Source organism: Triturus cristatus, chromosome 6 (assembly GCF_964204655.1).
Source record: "Triturus cristatus chromosome 6, aTriCri1.1, whole genome shotgun sequence".
NCBI classification, from domain to species: Eukaryota; Metazoa; Chordata; class Amphibia; order Caudata; family Salamandridae; genus Triturus; species Triturus cristatus.
Window position 1 is genome coordinate 1235637537 of NC_140589.1, and position 24114 is coordinate 1235661650.

At 40.5% G+C, this 24114-nt stretch overlaps 1 pseudogene; it reads left to right on the forward strand.

The window, feature by feature from the left end:
- The first annotated feature begins 4222 nt into the window (after positions 1–4222).
- LOC146821238 (zinc finger protein 503 pseudogene) lies at positions 4223–23778 on the forward strand (annotated as a pseudogene).
- Positions 23779–24114: the final 336 nt, after the last annotated feature.

Below are 24114 nucleotides of genomic sequence, written 5' to 3' on the forward strand. Positions count from 1 at the left end.
GTCTGGTCCTCTTTGTGCCTATCTGCCCAGAAAATGAGCCCAGGAAGAGAGAAACCCTTGTGCTTTTTACCAGCTCCGCACGTTAACTGAGGGTGACTTGTTATGAAAGTGCGCAGATAACTAATTGCACACGGCAGAGGATCTTAATTTGCATATACATAAAATAAACGAGTATGGTGGTGCTTTATTTTTCTCAAACTGAACAAGCACACACAGACACGGACATATACATAAATATATATATATTACTTTGCAAACTAACCTGAACTGCTGCTGTTGGTGGCAGTTACATTGATTTTCACTCCATGTGAGGCTCAAGATGGCTGCCAACACATCCTGGTTTGAAGTGTTGGCAGCCAATTAGAGCCAAGCTCCTGCTGGGGAGGTTAGGCTCCGCCCATATATATATGTACATTTAAATGTCCTTTTCTCAGGAACTACTGAACAGATTTACACCATTTAAACAAAAGGCACGAGTCTGAACTGAGGACTACCTCTTAGCCAAATTTGGTGTAATTCCGTTCAGCAGTTCAGGCTGTAGCTGCGTCAACAGGTCCTATGGGAAAATGCATGGGGAAAACACGTTTTGGGACCCCCCTTTTTTCTCAGCCCCCGCTTGACGAATCCCCCCGAGACTTTCAGGATAGGAGTGGACCGGAGCTGGCCAAAAATGTTGAAAACTTTGCGAAGCGTCATTAACCGGCGCCAAAGTTATTCCAAATAGAATGTTGCGGATTTCCTATGGAAAATAGGTCCTAACTATATCTACCTACTGGCGACCGCCAGTAGGTAATATATAATATATATATATATATATTCACTTAAAAAACCATAGGTTTCACACACGTTATAGTTAGGAATTAGCATTTAAAAAACCTTGCAAAATCACTTAAAAAACCATAGGTTTCACACGTTATAGTTAGCTGGACATTTCACTCGTAAAAAACCATTGAAATTCCCCCGTTATAGTTAGTTCAGATAACTATAACTCGCGCGACCGCAATCCACTGCTGATGACGTCACATATTACATCACTGATGACATGGTCAGTGACATCACTGATGACATCACTGATGACATCATCCTTGTGATAGAGTGGCGGTCGAACGAGTTATAGTTATAGGTTTTTTAAGTGAATTTGTAAGGTTTTTTAAATGCTAATTTATGTATGTATTATTATATTTTTTATATATTTATTTTACAATACACTACCTATGTATATAGTTATAGATTAACTGTATCCTGTAATATGGAATGGCTCAGCTCTTTTTTTGTTTTTAATTTGGATAAAGTTGAACAGCATAGTTAATATCTTCTATTAACTTATAAACAGTTTAAAATGTTTTTTTTTTTAAAGTGTTTTTCACGGTGCGCGCACCCCGTGATTTTCTCTACCCTGCCCCCTTTTCACGTTCTCCACCTTTCTTTTTCACTGTCACACACAAAATGGCGGCCGACACTACCTGATTTCGACCAATTCGAATGTTGACTGACATGTAACCACCAATCAGAATTATGCTCGCGCACGTTATGCTGCGCGCACGGTGCGCGCAAGGTGCGCGCATATAGATATTTATGTACTTTTAACTGCAATTTTCTCAGGAACTACTGAACAGATTGACACCATATATGCAAAAGGCACACGCCTGACCTGAGGACTACCCCTTTGCCAAATTTCAAGTAATTCTGTTCAGCCGTTCGGGCTGTACCTTCGACTAAAGGTCCTATGGGAAAATGCATGGGAAAACGCGTTTTGGGACCCCCCTTTTTTCTCAGCCCTGCTTGAAGAATCACCCCGAGACTTTCAGGGTAGGAGCTGAGCGGAGCGCCCCATTAGTTTTGAAAATTTCGCGAGGATTAGTCAACCGGAGCCAAAGTTATTCAAAATAGAATTTTCAGATTTCCTATGGGAGCTCGGTCCTAACTATAACTATCTACTGGCGACCGCCAGTAGATAATATATATATATAATACCGTCTCTTATGCATTAGGTCTGTCGAAAAGAATAAAAAAGATCAAAGGATGCTTCACGTGTAGGACAGATTTTGCTGTTTACGTGCTGCAATGCCCTTGTGGCAAGCGGTAAGTAGGCAGCACAATCCACCCGGTTCATAAGAGGGTCTTGCAACATCTGAGGGCTATCAAAAATGGGGACCGGACATATCCAGTGGCCCGCCATTTCGAATCCCATCATGCCAAGAATGAGAAAGGCCTATCCTATTTTGTCATCGATTGCATTCCGCCGAATGTAAGAGGGGGCAATCGAGAGAAGAATTTAAGGAAACTAGAATCTTCTTACATCCTTTCGCTGAATACACGCACCCCCATAGGTCTCAATATGGAAGAAGACCTAATAACGCACCTATAATAATCTGTATAGTGCAGAAATGAAGATCAGCAGCCAATAAAAAAAAACCCTCGTCACTGTTTTTAATATATTTTCTATGTATTTTTTTTTTGCACGGTACACGTTATGTTGAATTTATTTCATTATATGACATTAACAATGGGAAGACTTCTAAGAACATAAATGAACTTATGCCCACTGGGGCTGTTATTTTGGTAAAATCGAGCAAGATGCTATTTCAGTGTGGTTGATATTCGACCTGATGTAGTGATGTAATGAGGAATACGTAGTGCACTTGCACTCAATCCTTAATCGTGATAATGGATGTACCAATGTGTTATTTCCATGAAATTCGAATTGTTATTATTTACAATGAATTACGAATTGCTTTACCAATTGTAAGTTATTTTCCCGTAGAGACTACGAGTCTGTCTTCCATTGCACTATGGTTGTAGTCACGTCATGTGACCTGGTACGAGCACAAAAAAATATGTAAATAAGGATTTGAATTTTGTACGAACAGTTGGTGAACAAGCCTGCTGGGCAGGCGAAAGGCGTTTATTGTTTAAGCAATAAATCTTTTTTTGAGCCTGGACACGGCGTCGTCATCCTTTGAATCTTTGCAGAGGACTTGGTGATATGATGCGGGCATTGCTGGGGTAGCCCGTGACAGACGACGCACCCTCTGGTTTGGTGTGTGGCGGCAGTTACTCGAGTGTGGAGGAGCAACTAGTGTGGACCGCCACCCCCCCGGACCGAATATCAAGGAAGCGCAGGCGTGCGCCCCTTTTGGATTACGAGGAGTGTACCAGGAGTCCCGAGGTTGAACCTGACGAGGTACTTTACCAACGCAGGACACCGACGAGCGAAAAGGTATGAATTTCCTCGTTTAAGCGGTCACGGGAAGAGGGGAAGTCAGCCACGACTTTATGATCTACAAGCAACTTTGTTTTGTAGAGGCAGACGGTTCCAGGTTCACAGCAAATCGCTGGGAATAACTTAGCAAATTTTGATCAATATGTCAGCCGGGGAAATGAAAGAGAGGGAGGAGGCTGCTCTTTCGATCTTTAGTGACACAAGTACAACATTGTCTAATTTGGGCACACAGGCAACCGGTGACAAAATCTCGGATGTTCAATCTCGCCTTAAACGCTTAGAAAAACTCAAGCGCAGCGAGCTCTCTAAGTGGTGGGAAGCAAAGTCCCTTCAATGTTATCTAGAGGTCCAAAGAATCCCTCGGGGGCTCCGTATTATGGTGGCCCCGACATATGAAGACCCGAATCCACTCATGCTTAACGAATGGGCTCAAAATAACTTTGAGTCCTCATGCAGGATGTTGGCGATTCTGGTGAAATATGCAGAGATCGATCGCAATAAGATTATTGAAGAAATTTCTCAAATTTCAGAAATGTTGGCTAAAGAAAGCAATCAGGCGCCGATTGAGAAGTTTACGAAAGAAATGAAGGAAAGACTTCTTAAATTGGAGAACACAATCAAAGAGAGAAAGGCGCAAAAATTCATCAGAGACAAGAATGACTATGAGCGTGGGCAAATCTATACCTTTGCCAGGAAATTTGATACCCTACGGAGACAACGGATGAACCCAAGTAGCCACGTGCAGGCGAATGCCCAGGCAGAACTTAGTAGCATTCCAAGTTCAGAGGTAGATACAGACGTCAAGGAAAATCCATACAGCCACAATGGGGCTGCAATACCTTCTGTAATAGACGAATTCGGTTTTTTCGAGCAAGAAAGGAGATTCAATCTCCGTCCACGCCCACCTCAGACAAATGTGGGCGCACGAAGAGGAAGAGGCAGAGGCAACAAAGGCGCAAGGGGACAAAACTTTGGCAGAGGAAAGAACAACAAGCAATGATGGATGGAATAATTGAGAAAAACAATCCAATAATTAACATGACCAACATCAAGCTTACGAAACAAGAGGAAAACATTTTAAGCCTTGGTCTATCCTGCTGCCCACCTGCGGACTTTGACTATGTTAAAACAAGAGTAGATGTTTTTAAATTTGTAAGAACATTGAAGTTGAAAAAACACTTTGCCACAAATCGAGATGAGGGATCACGATCAGTGCAACCCAGTACTGTGGATGATGTATACCCCGCGGGACTAGCCCTGAATGATATGGACTTGCTACTAAACCTAAGACCGATGGATGAGCTATCTATCCCTTTGGATAACGGGGCTTCATCGACCAATGTAACGGATGAACTTGTGTCTAGCAGCCAGGCGCAAGTTATAGCCAGGCAACAGGAAGTGGACATTGGGGGTAGTGATCCTACAAAGTTCAAATTACCTTCTAGATTTATTCCGCAAACCACCAGAGATGTAGTGGATGTATATAACGAACTTGTTGTTAATGATCTAAAAAATCTGGAGAAATGCACAAGCGTTAAATACAAATCTCTGACAAAGCACCAATGAGAATACAGTGCATTGATAAATAGACTTGCCACAGATGACACCTGCATAGTGCGTAATGCTGACAAAGGGGGCAACATTGTCCTATGGGACAGAAATAGCTACCTTACAGAAGCCCATAGACAACTGAATAATGCGAATAATTATTGTAAAATCAATGACACTGAAATGCATGCGAGTTACAATCTGTTTAATGGCCAGCTTTATGTGTGGTATAGCCAAGGTTTGCTAACACGTGATGAATTAGCCTTCTTGAAAATTGCCAATCCTGTTGTACCTGTATTCTATCTGATCCCCAAGGTGCATAAAAGTATGCAGAACCCCCCTGGTAGGCCGATTATTTCCGCCATAGGGGGGGCTTTCGAGAACACATCTAAATTCATTGATTCTTTTCTATGTCCCTTGGTGCAAACTTTACCAGCTTTTATTCAAGATACGGGAGATTTTTTGAAAAAAATCTATGATCTCCCATGGGAAGAAGATCTTTTACTGGTGACTATAGATGTATGTTCACTATATACCAGTATTAGACATGAGGACGGCCTCAAAGCTGTCAAACATTTTCTGGGCAACCGCCCAATTAAACTATGGTCACATACTCAAATGCTGCTCTCCATGATCTCTACCTGCCTGAAAAACAATTTTTTCCTCTTCAATGACCAACTGTACCATCAGACATGCGGTACAGCGATGGGCACCTGCTTCGCCCCCAGCTATGCCAATTTGCATATGGGCTGGTGGGAGGAGCAGGTGGTCAGGGTCACTCATCAGGGAGAATGGGAAGAAAATGTGCTGCTCTGGAGTCGATATATCGATGACCTTTTTATTATTTGGAAAGGGTCGAAGCTAGCAGCCCAAAACTTTATTGACAAATCACAAATCAATGATTTGAATCTAAGTTTCACTAGTACAATCAGCAAAACTGAAGTGAACTTTTTAGACCTTACTGTCTATATTAAAGAGGACAGGGTGCATACCACACTGTTTAGAAAACCAACCTCCAGTAACACAGTACTACATGCAAAAAGCTTCCATCCCTATAGCCTGATTAGAAGCATTCTCTATGGCGAGAGCTTAAGAACAATTCGGAACTGTAGTGAGGAGGAAATAATCGACCAAGAACTTTCAGGACTACACAATCGCTTTAAGGCCAGAGGGTATGCAGATGAGGTCATTGAGCAAGCTATAACTAAAGCCAAAAAAAGAACTAGAGAGGATATTCTCTTGAAATACGGATGATTACTTCCTACAGCAAAAGCCATAGACAGATTAGGAGCATTCTCACAAAACACTGGCACATAATTCGTAACGACCCCCTTCTGGGGAAATTTGTTCGGAAAAAACCAGCAATGACTTTTCGAAAAGCTCGCTCTTTTAAACAGATGCTGGTATCCAATATGCTTACACCAAAAAAACAAGTGTCTAAAGGCAGTGCCTGGCTATTGAGAAAACCGGGCTTCTTGAAATGTAACAAATGCAAGGCCTGCATCCATGGTAAAAATACCGTCTCTTATGCATTAGGTCTGTCGAAAAGAATAAAAAAGATCAAAGGATGCTTCACGTGTATGACAGATTTTGTTGTTTACGTGCTGCAATGTCCTTGTGGCAAGCGGTACGTAGGCAGCACAATCCACCCGGTTCATAAGAGGGTCTTACAACATCTGAGGGCTATCAAAAATGGGGACCGGACATATCCAGTGGCCCGCCATTTCGAATCCCATCATGCCAAGAATGAGAAAGGCCTATCCTATTTTGTCATCGATTGCATTCCGCCGAATGTAAGAGGGGGCAATCGAGAGAAGAATTTAAGGAAACTAGAATCTTCTTACATCCTTTCGCTGAATACACGCACCCCCATAGGTCTCAATATGGAAGAAGACCTAATAACGCACCTATAATAATCTGCATAGTGCAGAAATGAAGATCAGCAGCCAATAAAAAAACCCCCTCGTCACTGTTTATAATATATTTTCTATGTATTTCTTTTTTGCACGGTACACGTTATGTTGAATTTATTTCATTATATGACATTAACAATGGGAAGACTTCTAAGAACATAAATGAACTTATGCCCACTGGGGCTGTTATTTTGGTAAAATCGAGCAAGATGCTATTTCAGTGTGGGTGATATTCGACCTGATGAAGTGATGTAATGAGGAATACGTAGTGCACTTGCACTCAATCCTTAATCGTGATAATGGATGTACCAATGTGTTATTTCCATGAAATTCGAATTGTTATTATTTACAATGAATTACGAATTGCTTTACCAATTGTAAGTTATTTTCCCGTAGAGACTACGAGTCTGTCTTCCATTGCACTATGGTTGTAGTCACGTCATGTGACCTGGTACGAGCACAAAAAAATATGTAAATAAGGATTTGAATTTTGTACGAACAGTTGGTGAACAAGCCTGCTGGGCAGGCGAAACGCGTCCTATCCGGCTGTTTAAGCAATAAATCTTTTTTTGAGCCTGGACACGGCATCGTCATCCTTTGAATCTTTGCAGAGGACTTGGAGATATATATATGTATATATATATATATATTATCTACTGGCGGTCGCCAGTGGATAGTTATAGTTAGGACCTATTTTTCATAGGAAATCCGCAACATTCTATTGGGAATTTCTTTGGCACCAATTGACGAATCTTCGCGAAATTCTCCAAACTTTTGGCCAGCTCCGCTCCACTCCTACCCTTAAAGTTTCGTGGTGATTCGTCAAGCGGGGGCCGAGAAAAAAGGGGGGTCCCAAAACACGTTTTCCCAATGCAATTTTCCATAGGATCTGTTGTCGCAGCTACAGCCGGAACCGCTGAACGGAATGACACCAAATTTGGCAAAGAGGTGGACCTCAGTTCGGACTCGTGCCTCTTGCATATTTGGTGTGAATCTGTTCAGTAATTCCTGAGAAAATTAGGGTAAAAAAGTTAGTGATATCTATTGCCGCGGACGATCCGCGGACCCTACCCACACCGTACGCGAACCCTCCCCGAACCGAGCGCGCACCCTCCCAATCGCGCGCTGAATGCTAATTGCCTGTCGAGCGTCTCTCTACATTCAAAACCAGGAACTGTTGGCAGCCATTTTCTGCCTCAGTAGAAGCGAGGCTGAAGAAGTAAGGGGAATAAGTGCATAAAACATATAAAGGGGGCAGAGTGGGAATACTCTGACCCTCTAGAGGTGCTTAGGGGGTCCCAGAAGTACCCCCGGGGCCCCCCTTTTTTTTTTTAAAGCACGGTGCGCGCATCCTATCGCGTTTGATGCACGGATTCTCTTGCGGTGGGTGCGCGGATCCATGGCAACGTTTTTTGAAAAATGAGAAGAAATCATTGGTTGTATAACAACTTTCTACACTGAAAGGTAGGGTGTATATTTTTGTTTTTTAAAGGTATGATTGTTATTGGTTAACAAAAACAGATTGTAAGGAACATTATATACGATAAGCTGATATGTTGAAAAGTCAAGCACACTTCCTGTCTTGTGTAGAAACATTGTGTGCTGAACTTGTGACCTGTGAGCTCAGTGCAGTGTTCCATGACCTGTTTCTATGGTAACAGGCAGAAGGCAGATTGGGGGAAGGGTTGTAATGTATTTCAGTTGGAAAGGGTTGAAATGTTTAACCAATAGAAATGTGTGTTTTCTTTTGAGTTTATGTGCGAAGGATTGTGATTTGATGTTTACATGTATATGTGTGGAAAATGAAAGTGAAACTTTTCCATTCTTTGCTTTTGCTGAGAGGTGCACAGTGCAGAGATTATGTAAAAGAATATATGGTGAGTGATTGATCTACTCCTTAATCTACAAAAGAACTTGAAAGATGAGTTATTTAATTTTGAGGGGATGTATGTGGACTATTTTGATTTTAATCAGACTAATGTATTTTTCCTGCCAAAGTTTAGGGAGTACTTTTTTTCTCTACAATGTGTGTGCATGTAGAAACCATTCTGTGATTGGCATTTGTGTTTTTCATGTGTTTGTAGAGAGATAACTGTGCAGTTTTTATATTTTGGTAGAATTAGAAACCAGTCATTGTTTATGAATTTGTGAAATGAGTTATGTTATGTTTCTATACTAAAATGTAGTACTACTTCTAGATGAAGAAATGTGTTTTCATATAGTGCAAGGGATAGTGTTGTTTGTCTAGAATCACATAGTGAGTCTGTGTGCATTTGGGAACCACTGTGAGAGAAGCATTTGGTAATATCGTGTATTTGCTGACAGATAAGTGTTTTAAAACCAGTCAGGTTGTCAAGTTTCAGTAGCATTAGAAGCCAGTCTTTGCTTATGTGTTGATTAAATGAGTCAGGCATTGACACTAAAGTGCAGTCGTGAAATATGTAGATTGTGTGCAGTTCCCTTATCACTTCCAGTGTAGTGAATGAGTTTTGTTAAACTCCTAGGAATACTGGTGCTTGTCTAGAATCACACTGTGAGTCTTTGTGCATTTGGGAACCACTGTGAGAGAAGCGTTTGGTAACATCGTGTATTTGCTGAGAGAAAACTGTTTTAAAACCTGTCATGTTGTCAAGTTTTGGTAGCATTAGAAGCCAGTCTTTGCTTATGTGTTGAATAAATGAGTCAGGCATTGACACTAAAGAGCAGTTGTGAAATATGTAGATTGTGTGCAGTTCCCTTATCACTTCCAGTGTTGTGAATGAGTTTTGGTAAACTCCTAGGGATACTGGTGCTTGTCTAGAATCACACTGTGAGTCTTTGTGCATTTGGGAACCACTGTGAAAGAAGTGTTTGGTAACATTGTGTATTTGCTGACAGAATTTTTTTTTTAATCTTTTCATGTTGTCAAGTTTTAGTAGCATTAGAAGCCAGTCATTGCTTATGCGTTGATTATGTGTTGATTAAATGAGTCAGGCATTGACACTAAAGTGCAGTCGTGAAATATGTAGATTGTGTGCAGTTCCCTTATCACTTCCAGTGTAGTGAATGAGTTTTGGTAAACTCCTAGGAATACTGGTGCTTGTGTAGAATCACACTGTGAGTCTTTGTGCATTTGGGAACCACTGTGAGAGAAGCGTTTGGTAACATCGTGTATTTGCTGAGAGAAAACTGTTTTAAAATCTGTCATGTTGTCAAGTTTTAGTAGCATTAGAAGCCAGTCTTTGCTTATGTGTTGATTAAATGAGTCAGGCATCGACACGAAAGAGCAGTCGTGAAATATGTAGATTGTGTGCAGTTCCCTTATCACTTCCAGTGTTGTGAATGAGTTTTGGTAAACTCCTAGGGATACTGGTGCTTGTCTAGAATCACACTGTGAGTCTTTGTGCATTTGGGAACCGCTGTGAGAGAAGCGTTTGGTAACGTTGTGTATTTGCTGAGAGAAAACTGTTTTAAAACCTGTCATGTTGTTAAGTTTTAGTAGCATTAGAAGCCAGTCATTGCTTTTGCGTTGATTATGTGTTGATTAAATGAGTCAGGCATTGACACTAAAGTGTAGTCGTGAAATATGTAGACTGTGTGCAGTTCCCTTATCACTTCCAGTGTAGTGAATGAGTTTTGGTAAACTCCTAGGAATACTGGTGCTTGTCTAGAATCACACTGTGAGTCTTTGTGCATTTGGGAACCACTGTGAGAGAAGCGTTTGGTAACATTGTGTATTTGCTGAGAGAAAACTGTTTTTAAACCTGTCATGTTGTCAAGTTTTAGTAGCATTAGAAGCCAGTCTTTGCTTATGTGTTGATTAAATGAGTCAGGCATTGACACTAAAGAGCAGTCGTGAAATATGTAGATTGTGTGCAGTTCCCTTATCACTTCCAGGGTTGTGAATGAGTTTTGGTAAACTCCTAGGGATACTGGTGCTTGTCTAGAATCACACTGTGAGTCTTTGTGCATTTGGGGACCACTGTGAAAGAAGTGTTTGGTAACATTGTGTATTTGGTGACAGAAAACTGTTTTAAAACTTGTCATGTTGTCAAGTTTTAGTAGCATTGGAAGCCAGTCATTGCTTATACGTTGATTAAATGAGTCAGGCATTGACACTAAAGTGCAGTTGTGAAATATGTAGATTGTGTGCAGTTCCCTTACCACTTCCACTGTAGTGAATGAGTTTTGGTAAGCTGCTAGGGATAGTGTTGTTTGTCTAGAATCACACTCTGAGTCTGTGTGTATTCGGGAACCACTGTGTGAGAAGTGTTTGGTAACATCGTGTATTTGCTGACAGATAAGTGTTGTAAAACATGTCATGTTGTCAAGTTTTAGTAGCATTAGAAGACAGTTATGGCTTATGCTTTCATTATATGAGTTAGGCATTGACAGTAAGTTGCAGTTGTGAAATATGTAGATTGTGTGCAGTTCCCTTACCACTTGCACTGTAGTGAATGAGTTTTGGTAAGCTCATAGGGATAGTGGTGCTTGTCTAGAATCATACTGTGAGTTAGTGTGTATTTGGGATCACTGTGAGAGAATCATTTGGTAACATCATGTATTTGCTGACAGATAACTGTTTTAAAATCTGTCATGTTGAGAAGTTTTAGTAGCATTAGAATCCAGTCTTTGCTTATATGTTGATGAAATGAGTCATGCTTTGACACTGATGTGCTGTATTTAAATATGTAGATTGTGTGCAGTACCATTAACTCTTCCAGACTAGTGAATGAGTTTTGGTAAACTCCTAGGATAGTGTTGCTTGTCTAATATCACACTGTGAGTCTGTGTGCATTTGGCTAAGGATTGTGAGAGAAGCATTTGGTAATATCGTGTATTTGCTGACAGATAAGTGTTTTAAAACCAGTCAGGCTGTCAAGTTTTAGTAGCATTAGAAGCCAGTCTTTGCTTATGTGTTGATTAAATGAGTCAGGCATTGACACAAAAGTGCAGTCATGAAATATGAAGATTGTGTGCAGTTCGCTTACCATTTCACAGTAGTGAATGATTTTTGTTAAACTCCTAGGTATAGTGGTTGTTGTCTAGAATTACACTGTGAGTCTGTGTGCATTTGAGAACCACTGTGAGAGAAGCATTTGGTAACATCGTGTATTTGCTGACAGATAACTAATTTAAAACCTCTCACGTTGTCAAGTTTTAGTAGCATTAGAAGCTAGTCTTTGCTTATGCATTGATAAAATGAGTCAGGATTTGACACTAAGGTGCAGTACCATGTACTATTCTGTTCACTGTGGCAGAACTGAAAATTTAAAAGTTTTACCTAAGCACTGTCCTAGAAGTAGTCTGATTATTTAGTCAGTTTCTAAGTACCAAATAGATTGCTTCAAATAAAAGTGTTCTGGCATACTATAGACTTGTCTTTTACACCTTCAATTCCCTAGTCAGTATCCATACACTTCCAGGAAACATCCTGTCACTTCCTTTGCAGTCCTCTAGAGACCCATTCAACAGCATGTACTAATCCATTGACTGTGCCAAAACTCAAACACTTTTAAATCCACCTAGACACTCTCTTTCCAGTACTCTAATGATAAGTATTCATGCACTGAGCCAGTTCTTAGCACAAGGACTACGTCAAACCCATATCCACTATGTATGCAGTCCTCTAACCACCTACACACTTGTCTTTCACACCTTCAATTCCCCAGTCAGTATCCGTTCACTTGCAGCAAACACCCTGTCACTGCCGTTGCACTCCTCTAGTGACCCATTCAGCATCATATACTAATCCATTCACAGCGCCAAATCCTAATAAATTCACCCAGGCACTCTCCTTGCAGTACTCTAATCATTCAGTCAGTACCCAAGTACTCATCCAGTGACCCAGGCCTTAGTATATGGACTGCTTCAAACCCTTATCCTCTATGTATGCAGTCCTCTAACCACCTACACAATTGTCTTTCACACCTTCAATTCCCTAGTCAGTATCCATACACTTCCAGGAAATACCCTGTGACTCTCTTTGCAGTTCTCTAGTGACCCATTCAGCACCATGTACTAATCCACTGTGCTAAAACCCAAACACTTATAAATCCACCAAGATACTATCTTTGCAGTACTCTAATCATTCAGTCAGTGCCTAAGTATTCATACACTGAGCCAGGCCTTAGCACATGGACTGCTTCAAACCCCTATGCACTATGCATACAGTCTTCTAACCACCTAGACACTTGTCTTTCACACTTTCAATTTCCTAGTCAGTATCCATACAGTCCAGCACTTGTCACTGCCTTTGCACTCCTCTATTGACTCATTCAGTACCAAGTACTAATCCATTCACTGTGCCAAAAGCCAACCACTTATAAATTCACCAAGGCACTCTCCTTGCTGTACTCCAATCATTCAGTCAGTACCCAAGTACTCATGCAGTGAGCCAGGCCTTACCGCATAGACTGCTTCAAACGCCTATTCACTATGCATGCAGTCCTCTAACCACTTACACAGTTGTTTTTCACACCTTCAATTCCCTAGTCAGTATCCATACACTTCCAGGAAACACCCTGTCACTCCCTTTGCACTCCTCTAGTGACCCATTCAGCACCATGTACTAATCTATTCCCTGTGCCAAAACCCAAACACTTATAAATTCACCAAGGCACTCTCCTTGCAGTACTGTATTCATTCAATCAGTGCCTAAGTATTCATGCACTGAGCCAGGCCTTAGCACATGGACTGCTTCAAACCCTATCCACTATGCATGCAGTCTTCTAACCACCTAGACACTTGTCTTTCACATCTTCAATTCCCCAGTTAGTATTCATACACTTCTAGCAAACACCCTGTTACTCACCCAGTGTGTCTCCTTATAGTACTGTGATCATTCAGTCAGTTAGCATGTAGTCTTTTAGTGAGGTAGGCTTTAGGGCATGAACTGCTTCAAAGTAGTATGCACAATCGATGTAGTGTTTTAACTATTGTCACACTTGTGGTTCAGGGCTATAGTTTGGTAGTCAGTTTTTATATAAAATGTGTGTGTACAGTAATGGAATAGTATAAATTTGAAAGTTATTAATATACATTTATTTGTGATTCTTTTTTACAGATACTGTTTTTCAACGTTAAAATAGAGAAATCATGCCAGAAAAAAAAAGAAAAAGAAAAGAACAGAGACAGGAGGATTATTCGAAGAAACATCAACCACAAGTATTGAATGTACAAGATAATGTGGCTAAAAGGAAAAAATCTTCTGGTAAGATCACGAAGCAATGTATTAAAAATGTTTGTAGGAACAAACAGAATGTAGATAATGCTGGAACTACTGAGAATTCTTCAAGTAAGAAAAAAATTCAAAATAAGAGGAAAAGTAAAAAAGCAAATGGTCAGTCAAAGGAGATAAAATATGGTAAAAGAAGGCAAAATCAGTATAAGGAATTACGCATAAAAATATTTTACAAGAGAGTAGTGCATAATTTGCTGAAAGATGTGAAGAAATATAAAAAGAGAGCTTTATTTTATAAAAAGAAGAAGCATATTGAAAACATTGTGGAAAAGGCTTTTGAAGTAAAAAGGAAACTTTATTTTAGTGTTAAACAGAATTCGATCACTAGATAAACTAATCCATGTAATGAAGGCCAAAAGTAGGAGGAAAAGAGTTATTAATAAAAAATCAATTTGTGATGTTTTTTTGGGAGAATGGAAACACAGTTCCAGTTCAGAGCCTTTTTTTTAATGAAGAGAGTTATTCACTGAGCGAAAAATTATTGTATGCAGTTGACACCAGTGGTAGAGGTTATGAGGTTAGCGACGGTTGTCCAATTGAGAAAGAGAAAATGGTTGAAAGAAATGCAGAAGAAGTGATAGCTGATGAAGTTTTAGGGAGACGTGCTAAAAACCCTGTGTACACTTGGGTTTGCAGTAGTGTTTGCAGTGTACGACAGGAATCTATTGAAAAATGATGTAGTTTTTTACGAGCCTATACTAAAAAAAGTGTAAAATAAAAGATTAAGCTGTTGCAAGGACTAGACCCTTGCAGAGTGAGAAAACATACTGGCTTGCAAGGTCATTCTCTGGCTTGTCTTTCTAAGAAAGTTTGTCAAAGTGTTTTTCACCATTTCAGAATGCTGGCAGTACATCATACTCAAATGCGGAAGTTATTGAGAAGGTTGTATTACGCAAAAAGTCCAGCACTAAAGTTAAGTGAGTTGAACAGTGCTCTTTTGCGTGGGTGAGTATCAGATGTGAAGCAGGTCCGTGATTATATTGAGTTTTGTTACTTTGATCCTCAGCAAGAGAGTGAAGAAACTGACACATTAGTAGAACAAAATGTTGAAGACGATGTACAACCCGTAATTACAGAAAACTTTGAGGATGAAATCACAAAGTTTAAGGTAATTTCAGGTGAAAGACCAAATGTTTCTTGTATTTGTTGTCGGCGAAGTCACTATAAAAATCAGACTAGGGGTGTCAATCTGTATTTAAAAAGTGAAATAGAAGATAATGATAAGTGGATGGAATTTGCAACTTATTTGCTGGTAGAGGATTGTTTTGATTTGGGATGTGAGCAGAGTATTTGCAAATATTGTTATAACAAATTAGATGAGAATAAAATGCCTGCTAGAGCTGTCCTTAATAATTTAGAGTTGGTTGCTATACCTCCAGAGCTGATAGATTTAAATACGTATGAGTCTATTCTCATACAATGAGTTCACCCGTTTCAGGCTATTGTTCGTATGGAGCCCAAAACAGGTAAATTACCTCCATCAGAGTTGCAAAGAGGATTGAAAGGAAGAGTTGTGTATTTACCAGTAGATTTAAGGAAAAATATTGAAACTATTGGTTTAGACCATGCAGAAAATGAGCCACTAGTCTTTCTAGTTAATGGTGTTCCTACTAAGAATAAGAAAATTTGGCAAGAGTTAGTGGATGTTAGAAAAGTGAAAAAAGCATCATTGTATCTGTTAAAAAATAATGAGTACTATAGAAATGTGTTTGTAGGAGAAGAAGAAATAGATTTAGCAGAAGATACTGAAACATTAAGTGGACAAATAGAAAAAGTGGACATGTCCAGATGTGAAGAAATCTATGAACATTACAGTGTACATCCACTTCATTCCAAAGAGGTGAAGGGGAATATAATTGAGTTGTTGCAAATGAAAAAAGCAACAGGAAGTCCCATGAGTGTCTGGGAAGAGAGCTTGGAAGCTCGTTGTTTCCCGCAGTTGTTTCCAACAGCAAAAGGTGGACAATATGATGAACGTCCTGTGCAGATTCCTGCATCTGAATATCGGACAACAAGATTATTTGCAGAAGATCCTCGATTTCGACAATGTATCCCTTATATGTTTCATCTTCTGTTTGAAAGTGACTTGTCTGGACTTTCATATGCAGTAAATCACATTTTAAAAACTGGAATGCATCTTCAAAATGTAACTTCAAAGGATTTTATGGATAAAGTGCATCAGAGAGATGATAATTTAGAATCTCAGTTGATTAATCTGATTGCATGTCAGCGTGGGACTAATGAATATTGGTACCGTCGACATGGAGAACTCAAATGTATGCTACAGAACTTGGGAACTCCTACATGGTTTGTTACACTAAGCTGTGCTGAGTATGCTCGGGATGATTTACTTGAATTTCTACAAGAGGCAAATTCCAATATAAAAAATATTGAATACAAGACGCCTGGAGAATTGTGCTCTTTGGATCCTGTCAATGTATGCAGATATTTCAATCATAGATTTGAAGCTATGATGTCTTTCATCTGCAATAAAAAGAATCCTTCTCTTGGAGAAGTTGTGGATTTCTTTTGGAGAAAGGAGTATCAAGCAAGAGGTGCTCCTCACAGACATATGTTGTTATGGGTCAAGGACGCCCCCTAATTTGGAACAGATTCAGATGAAACTGTTTTGTCTTTCATTGAAGATTATGCTACATGTGCTCTTCCAAATAGCAGAGAAGATAAAAACTTAAAACAACAAGTCTTACGATTTCAAAGCCACAGGTGTGGAAAATACTGTCGACGAAAGTACAAGTCATGGGATAAGTTCTATACTAAATGTTGTTTTGGATTTTCACATCCTGTATTATCCAAAGGAAGAGTGAACAGTTTTATGTCAGCTATGCGACATACCATCACAAGAAAGTCTCCGAAAAACACCTACAACTTAAGAAGATGCAAAGAATCAAAATACATAAGTGACTACAATCCAGCTATTTTATCCATGTGGAACGCTAACATGGATATTCAGTATGTGGCGGACAATTCCATTGCTGTTGCTCGATATGTAACGTCTTACATTACTAAATCAGAAAAGACTGAATTGAAAGAAATGTGGGAGGAGATTTCTCATGAGAAGACTCTAAGTAAGAAATTATACAGTTTCAGTTTGAAGATGTTATCGCATCGTGAAATTGGAGCATATGAATGTTCAGATCGGTTATCATCTGCAAGTCTATATTCCAAAAATAGAAGAATCATTTGGGTGAGTCTAGGTCTTGCAGGAATGCAAAATCGGGTACTGAAATCTGTTCAAGAAATTGAATATTTAGCAGAAAATAAACCACAAAGTACAGATATTTTGAAAACGAATATGTTGGACACATACTATCCAAATAGAAGTCATCATCTTGAGAACATGTGTCTCTATGAAGTGCTGCAAAACTACACTTTTAAACGGAATACTACAGAGAACATCAACGATGAAAAATATGGAGTGATTGGTTCCGAAGGATGTCTGGCGAAACAAAGGAAAGGAAATTTAATTTATCACAGGAAACTGAGTTGCAATACTGCTGACGAAAGGTAATTTTACTAGTTAGCCTATTTGCAAATGTTCAAACCATGGCGTTCAGAACTGGAATTACTTGGAGATTTTCCCAGCTATGAAGATTCATTTAATGCTTCTAAAGAAAGCATACAATGCAGTGCTTTCGCAAATTATGTCAAAATGTTGAATGATGAAATTGTTCAAGAAGCTACAATTGCAGCTGAGATTGCTAGAGACAGTTCTCAAGACAGTCAAAGTTCTGCTGCACTGAGTCAAGATCCGCTAGGACAACCAATTGTTGAAAATGAAAAAGAGATTGCATTGAATGAGGTGGAAACAGCAATGTATCAAGCTCAAGAAGATGCAATACACTTAGGAAACTTGGAAGAGCAACTAAATGTTGGACAGAAACAAATATATCAGCAAGGGAAAGAGCAGATTGACCATGGATTACTTCATGAAAAGAGAGGGTGCTCATGTACATCATTTCAACCTATCCGAATGTATGTGAGTGGTCAAGCTGGAACAGGAAAACGTTTTTTAATTAAAGTAATTACAAGTTATCTGCAGAAAACAACTGATTCACATTTGTCTTGTGTTGTCACTGCTCCAACTTGGTTGGCAGCACATAACATTAAAGGAATTACTTTACATTGTTTACTAATGCTGCCAGTAGAGCATGAGAACACATTGGAATACCACAAGCTATCTGGAGAAGCTTGTTGTGAAGTTTCAAGAGTCCTGAAGAAAATGAGACTTCTCATTATTGATGAGGTTTGCATGGTCTCAAACTTGATGCTTGCCTTTGTGCATTTAAGAATGCAGCAAATTCTTAAAACAGAGTATGACGTGTTATTTGGAGGAAAACACGTCATAGTTTTTGGAGATCTACTGCAACTGACTCCGGTAAAAGGACAACCGGTATTTAAAACACTTGCCCATGAAGATACCAGAAAGTCTCTTGGCAGTGTTGGTAATGTGAACATTTGGAGTAATTTTGAATACAAAGAACTGACAACAAATATGCGACAGGCAAATGATGCTGAATATGGAAGTATTCTTGAAGATATAAGGATTGGAATTCTTTCTGATTGATTTTTTTTGCCCGCTGTTAAGTGATGAGTACGATTGAAATCACTATTTCTAGTGAAATTCAATATATTCTGAGAACAGCAAAAAAGGCAAACAAATTACTTTGTGGAAATTATGCTGTGTTGTAAAAAATGTTTTATTACATGTTATAATTTTTTTTTCTTTTCTTTCACAGATCCAAATTTTAAAATAAGCAATTTATATGAATTTTGATTGCAATAAAAATCTGAAAAAATGTATAACATTTTTTATTCCTATTATTGTGAAGGTAAGTTTAACTAAGTCTCAATATGCAGAATGAGGAGGTCTGCAAGAAGCTACAAAGTTGAAACACGTTTCTAAAAACACTCTGTTTATACCTATGTAGTTTTGAAATCTGACCATAATCAGATATCATGTGACCTGCAAAAAAAGAGATTTGAGGGGTTCATAATATTTCCCATTGTACCTATTGAAGGACCACAATCATTTCAATCATTCTTCTTTGAACATCTTTGCAGACAAAACTCTCTGCTTGCCTTCTATCATTCGCAAGGAATTTTAAAACCGGAAATATGTCACTTTTTGTAACATAGTTATTGCGCAAGACACTCTTTTATATTTACAAAGAGAGGAAAAGGCACTCTATGTACTTTTTCTACTCCATGTAAATACAACCTCATTATACACACCACTTTGCGTTGAAAGGGTGTTCTATAAGTGTTGTTGTGCATGATTGCACTGAATACTCATAGAACAAGATACATCTCTAGATTTATCAGAAATCATGAATCTCAATATGTATGTGAATGCTGCACCATTCTAAAATTGGTGTAGGAAAGCACAATAAGGAGAAATATTTTTATTTCTCCACATTTTTATATCTTCAATGCATGCTAAAATGTTCAGCATACATTGAAGGAGAAAAATGCATTTTCTCATTGTTTTTGTGCAGGAAGGTGTGTCTTCCTGCAAAAAAAACAGCACATGACACAGATATCCTTGCAATCTGGTGCAAGGGTACCTGTGTCACCACATGGCTGCAGTTTAAGCAGCCATGCAGAGAGAAGCATAGATTTGCAACATATTTATGTACATATGTTGCATCCCTGTGCTTCGGAAGTACTACAGCACACTGCAGTTAAAGAGGTTACTGTGTGATGCTGCAGCACTTCCTCATAGTTCTGCACTTATACATTCACCATACGCTACAAATGCATTCATTCAGTCAGTTACGTACTACTCATACATTCATCTAATCTTTCACACACTTAGAAAGAAATTTAGCTCTCTTTTTAAACCAGGAAAGTTAGTTCTTAGAATAACTTTTTTTTTCTTCTTTCTTCTTTTATATTTTAGCAAATGTGACTTTCTTGCCGGCGGCAGATCAGATCGATCGACTGCTCACCGTAGCACAAAGTCGCATTGCACTTAGTGCAGAGCACTTTTAAATATTGAAATTGAGGACGGATGTCCAAGTTTTGGGCTGATGGATGCACTCTTGAAGTGCTCGGCTGCGATGAGGTGGAAGGCGCAGGAGCAGGAGTGTTTCTCATCCGTCGGCACTCTTCTCATGCAAGATTGTTTGGATGAAGGGTCCTCAGGTGCTTCATCATACTTGCCATGCCGCACGAGTATTTCTTGTTAGGATCCCCACGCGACAGCACTTTTTTGCAAATCTTGCACGTGACTAAGGTGGCATTGGTCTTCGTTTGCTCCTCGGGAAAAGTAAAAAATTTCCACACCACAGATGAAAAACATGGTGTGCGTGGTGTCTCCTCCAAAAATTCAACCTCAGATGTATGAGGAGATGCAGGTGATGCCTGCTGCCCTGAAGACATTTTTGGTTGAAAAAGGTTAGAGCTAAGTGAAATCTTAGTCCCAAAAATCTTCTTCTCTGCAAAGAGATGCTCCTCCAAAGAAGGTCAAAGAAGAATGATTGAATTGGGTGGGGTCTTTCAATAGTTAGAACAGGAAGTGTAATGAACCGATCAAATCTCTTTTTTCGCAGGTCACATGGGATCCGCGCACCCTGCGCTTACGCATCACGCACCCAGCGCGCATCCGCGAAATTGAATTAAAAAGAAATATAGGATTAGATGTAAAAATATATTACTTTTAAGACTAGTTTAGAGTTTGTCTTCAATTAATATTCACATGAAATACATATATATATGTATGTTTGTTTAAATGTTAAATATTTCGCGGGATCCGCGCACCTACCGCATCATAGACGCTCATGATGCATCGCGGAATCGCCTAAATGTCGCGTTACGTACATCGAACGTGTCACGTATAGGCTGGGAGTTGCGTACCAGTCGCATTGCGATCGTGCACTAAACACGTACCCAACTCGTACCATGCGCGGATGCTAATGCGTCGGGATCGAGAACGGTGCGCATATGGTGCGCGGATCCAAAAACATGGAAAAAATATATATAAAATAAAGTTTTGAACTTATAGTTAAAAAGATATTTTGAAAAATATAAAAAAATATGTTTGAAAAACCCATTAAATTCAAATAATATTTTTTAATTCTTAAAAGAATTAATTGAAAAATTAGGTTTAAAAAATGGTGATAAAAAAGTATTTAAAAAAAAACATAATTAATGAAATTGACACACTGAATTGGAAAAATATAGACATCCAATCAAAATCCTTAAACATGATATCTTTAGAGATCAGTTATAGATAGGAATTAGCATTTAAAAAACCTTTGAAATTCACTGAAAAACCATAATTTTCGTGCACGTTATAGTTAGGAATTGGCATTTAAAAAACCTTTGAAATTCACTGAAAAAACCAAAGGTTTCAGGGGCGTTATAGTTAGGAATTGGCATTTAAAAAACCTTAGAAATTCACTGAAAAAACCATAGGTTTCAGGGGCGCTAGAGTTAGCTGGACATTTCCCTCGTACAAAACCCTAGAAATTCCCCTGTTATAGTAAGATCAGCTAACTATAACTCGCGCCCCTGCAATGCACTGCTGATGACGTCACATATTACATCACTCATGACATGGTCAGTGACATCACTGATGACATCACTGATGACATCTCAAATTACATCACTGATGACATCACTGATGACATCATCCAGTGAGTATGTGTTTCTGTACAGTTTTAATATGTTTAGTATATATAGGGAAAGGTCTGTTGAAGAATGAGTGGGTGTACAAGTGTGTGAATGGATGATTTTCTAGGTGCGTAACTGACTCTATATGTGAGTCATTAAATGTATCTTACTGTAGACTAGTGACTAAACTGTGTGAATGTCTGTATGTGCCTGTGTGTTGGTGTATAAGTGGCTGCATGGTTTTGTGAATAGCTATATGAGTATCTATATGGGTTATTGATTGGTTGTCTGAGTATCTGTATGGGTGCCTGAGTGTTTGTGTGGGTAGGGTGTGTGTGACTGTGCATAGATGTGTGAGTGGGTGATTCTATGGGTGCATGGTTTTAAGAGTGCAACTGTGATGGACTGTATGGTTGGGTGAGTGTATGTATGGGTGTGTCAGTGATTGGATGTATATCTCAGTTGTACATGTATCAGTAACTACATATGTGAAACGCAGTGTATGTGTGTAAGAGCATATAACTATCTATATGTGAGTGTGTGATTGCGGGAGTGGCTGTATGGATGAGTGTGTGCTTGTATTAGTAATTGTATAAGAGCGTCACAATTTGTTAGTATTTATATGTGTACGTGAACTTGAGTGTGTTTAACTGTATAGGTGAGTAAATTGGACTGTGTTTAATTATTTGCACGACTGAATAGGTGTGTCAGTACCTCAATGGATGATTGGCGGTGTGTGAGTGTCTAAATAGGTGTATAAATGCATATGATAGTCTTGTATGGAGTGACTGTAAGTATGAATGACTGTACAGGTGAGTGAGTGGAGGTGCATGTAGACCTAAGAGTTAATGAGTGGGTATGTAGGTCTTGGTATTGGAGTATGTATGGTTTTCAAAATGGCCGTCTAAAATTTTGAGTTGGTGTATCAAAGGTTATATTAGGGTGTGAGAAGATGCACTAATTTATCACATGGATGACGTCATCAGTGATGTCATCAGTGATGTCATTTGAGATGTCATCAGTGATGTCATCAGTGATGTCACTGACCATGTCATGAGTGATGTAATATGTGACGTCATCAGCAGTGCATTGCGGGGGCACGAGTTATAGTTAGCTGAACTAACTATAACAGGGGAATTTCTAGGGTTTTGTGTGAGGGAAATGTCTAGCTAACTATAACGCCCCTGAAACCTATGGTTTTTTCAGTGAATTTCTAAGGTTTTTTAAATGCCAATTCCTAACTAAAACGCCCCTGAAACCTTTGTTTTTTTCAGTGAATATATATATATCTATTATATTATATAGTGCTGCCTGAACCTGTCAATCTAGGTGTGCACGGACGTGTCAACACCCCGGAAGCGCCTGTGCTCCGAATCGCCCCGCAGCACCCCCACATCGTCGGCCTCCTCCTCGGCGCTGGGCGGCGGCCTGGTGGCGCCCGTCTCCCCCTACAAGCCCGGCCAGACTGTCTTCTCACTGCCACCCACCTTGCTGGGCTACGCCGGCAGCCTGGCCTCGGCCTACGGGGGCTACTCGCAACAGTTCCAGCAGCACGGCATCAGCCTGGACCAAAGCAAGGGCACGCAGCTGGCGACAAGCATGGGCTGCGGCAAGGGGGCAGCTCCAGCCTGTGCTGGGACCCATACTGCCTGAGCTACCACTGCGGGGGCAGCGGCAGGGCCTGCGCAAAACCAGAGCCCCTCAAGGGCTACCCTTTCATCTATGGCGTGCCACCGCTGGCCAGCCTGCACCTGCAGCACCCGCTCTCCGGTCACCCGGTCTACCCCTACGGCTTCATGCTGCGCAACGAGCCGCAGACGCACGTCCGCAACTGGGTGTCAGCCAGCAGGCCCTGCGACAAGCGCTTCCTGTCCTCTGAGAAGCTGCTGGCGCACCTGCGGATGCACACGGCCTTCTCAGGCGCGGACAAGCTGATGGCTTCCTACCCGGGCTCGTCGTCGCTGGCGGCACCCATGGCCTGCCACATGCACCTGCCGCACTCGGGCGGCCCAGGCCTGCTGATGCTGCGCAGCACGCACCACCACTCCTCAGCCGCGGCCGCCGCCGCCGCCACCTACGGACTCAGCAGCCAGTACCACCCGTACTCCAAGAGCCCGCTCCTGGGCGGGACCGGGGGGCCGCTGCCGGTGCCCGCCTCTGTGCAGGGACACTACTACTTGCCCTATGCACTCTACGGCCAGAGACTGACCACGGCCTTGGTGCTGGGCTACCAGTGAGGGCCACTGGGTCCTGGACTGCGTGCTCTATTTATCAAGCAGGAAATGCTCTGAGAATGGGGGCTCTGCCGGGAGGCTCTCCTGGACAGACATCGCACTCAGCAGAAGGCCGGACAGGCGGATATCGCCATCCAGGGGCCTGGACAGACAGGCATCGCCCCCTAGGGGCATGGACAGAAATGCCCCCAAGGGTCTGGATATTCAACACACTTCTAGGCGTGGAGAGACCCCGCTCCTCCCGGGGCCTGGACAGGCAGACACCTCTCCCCTACAGAGGCACTACAGGCATCACCCCTTCAGTGGCCTGACAGGCAGACACTTTCCACTTAAGGGCCA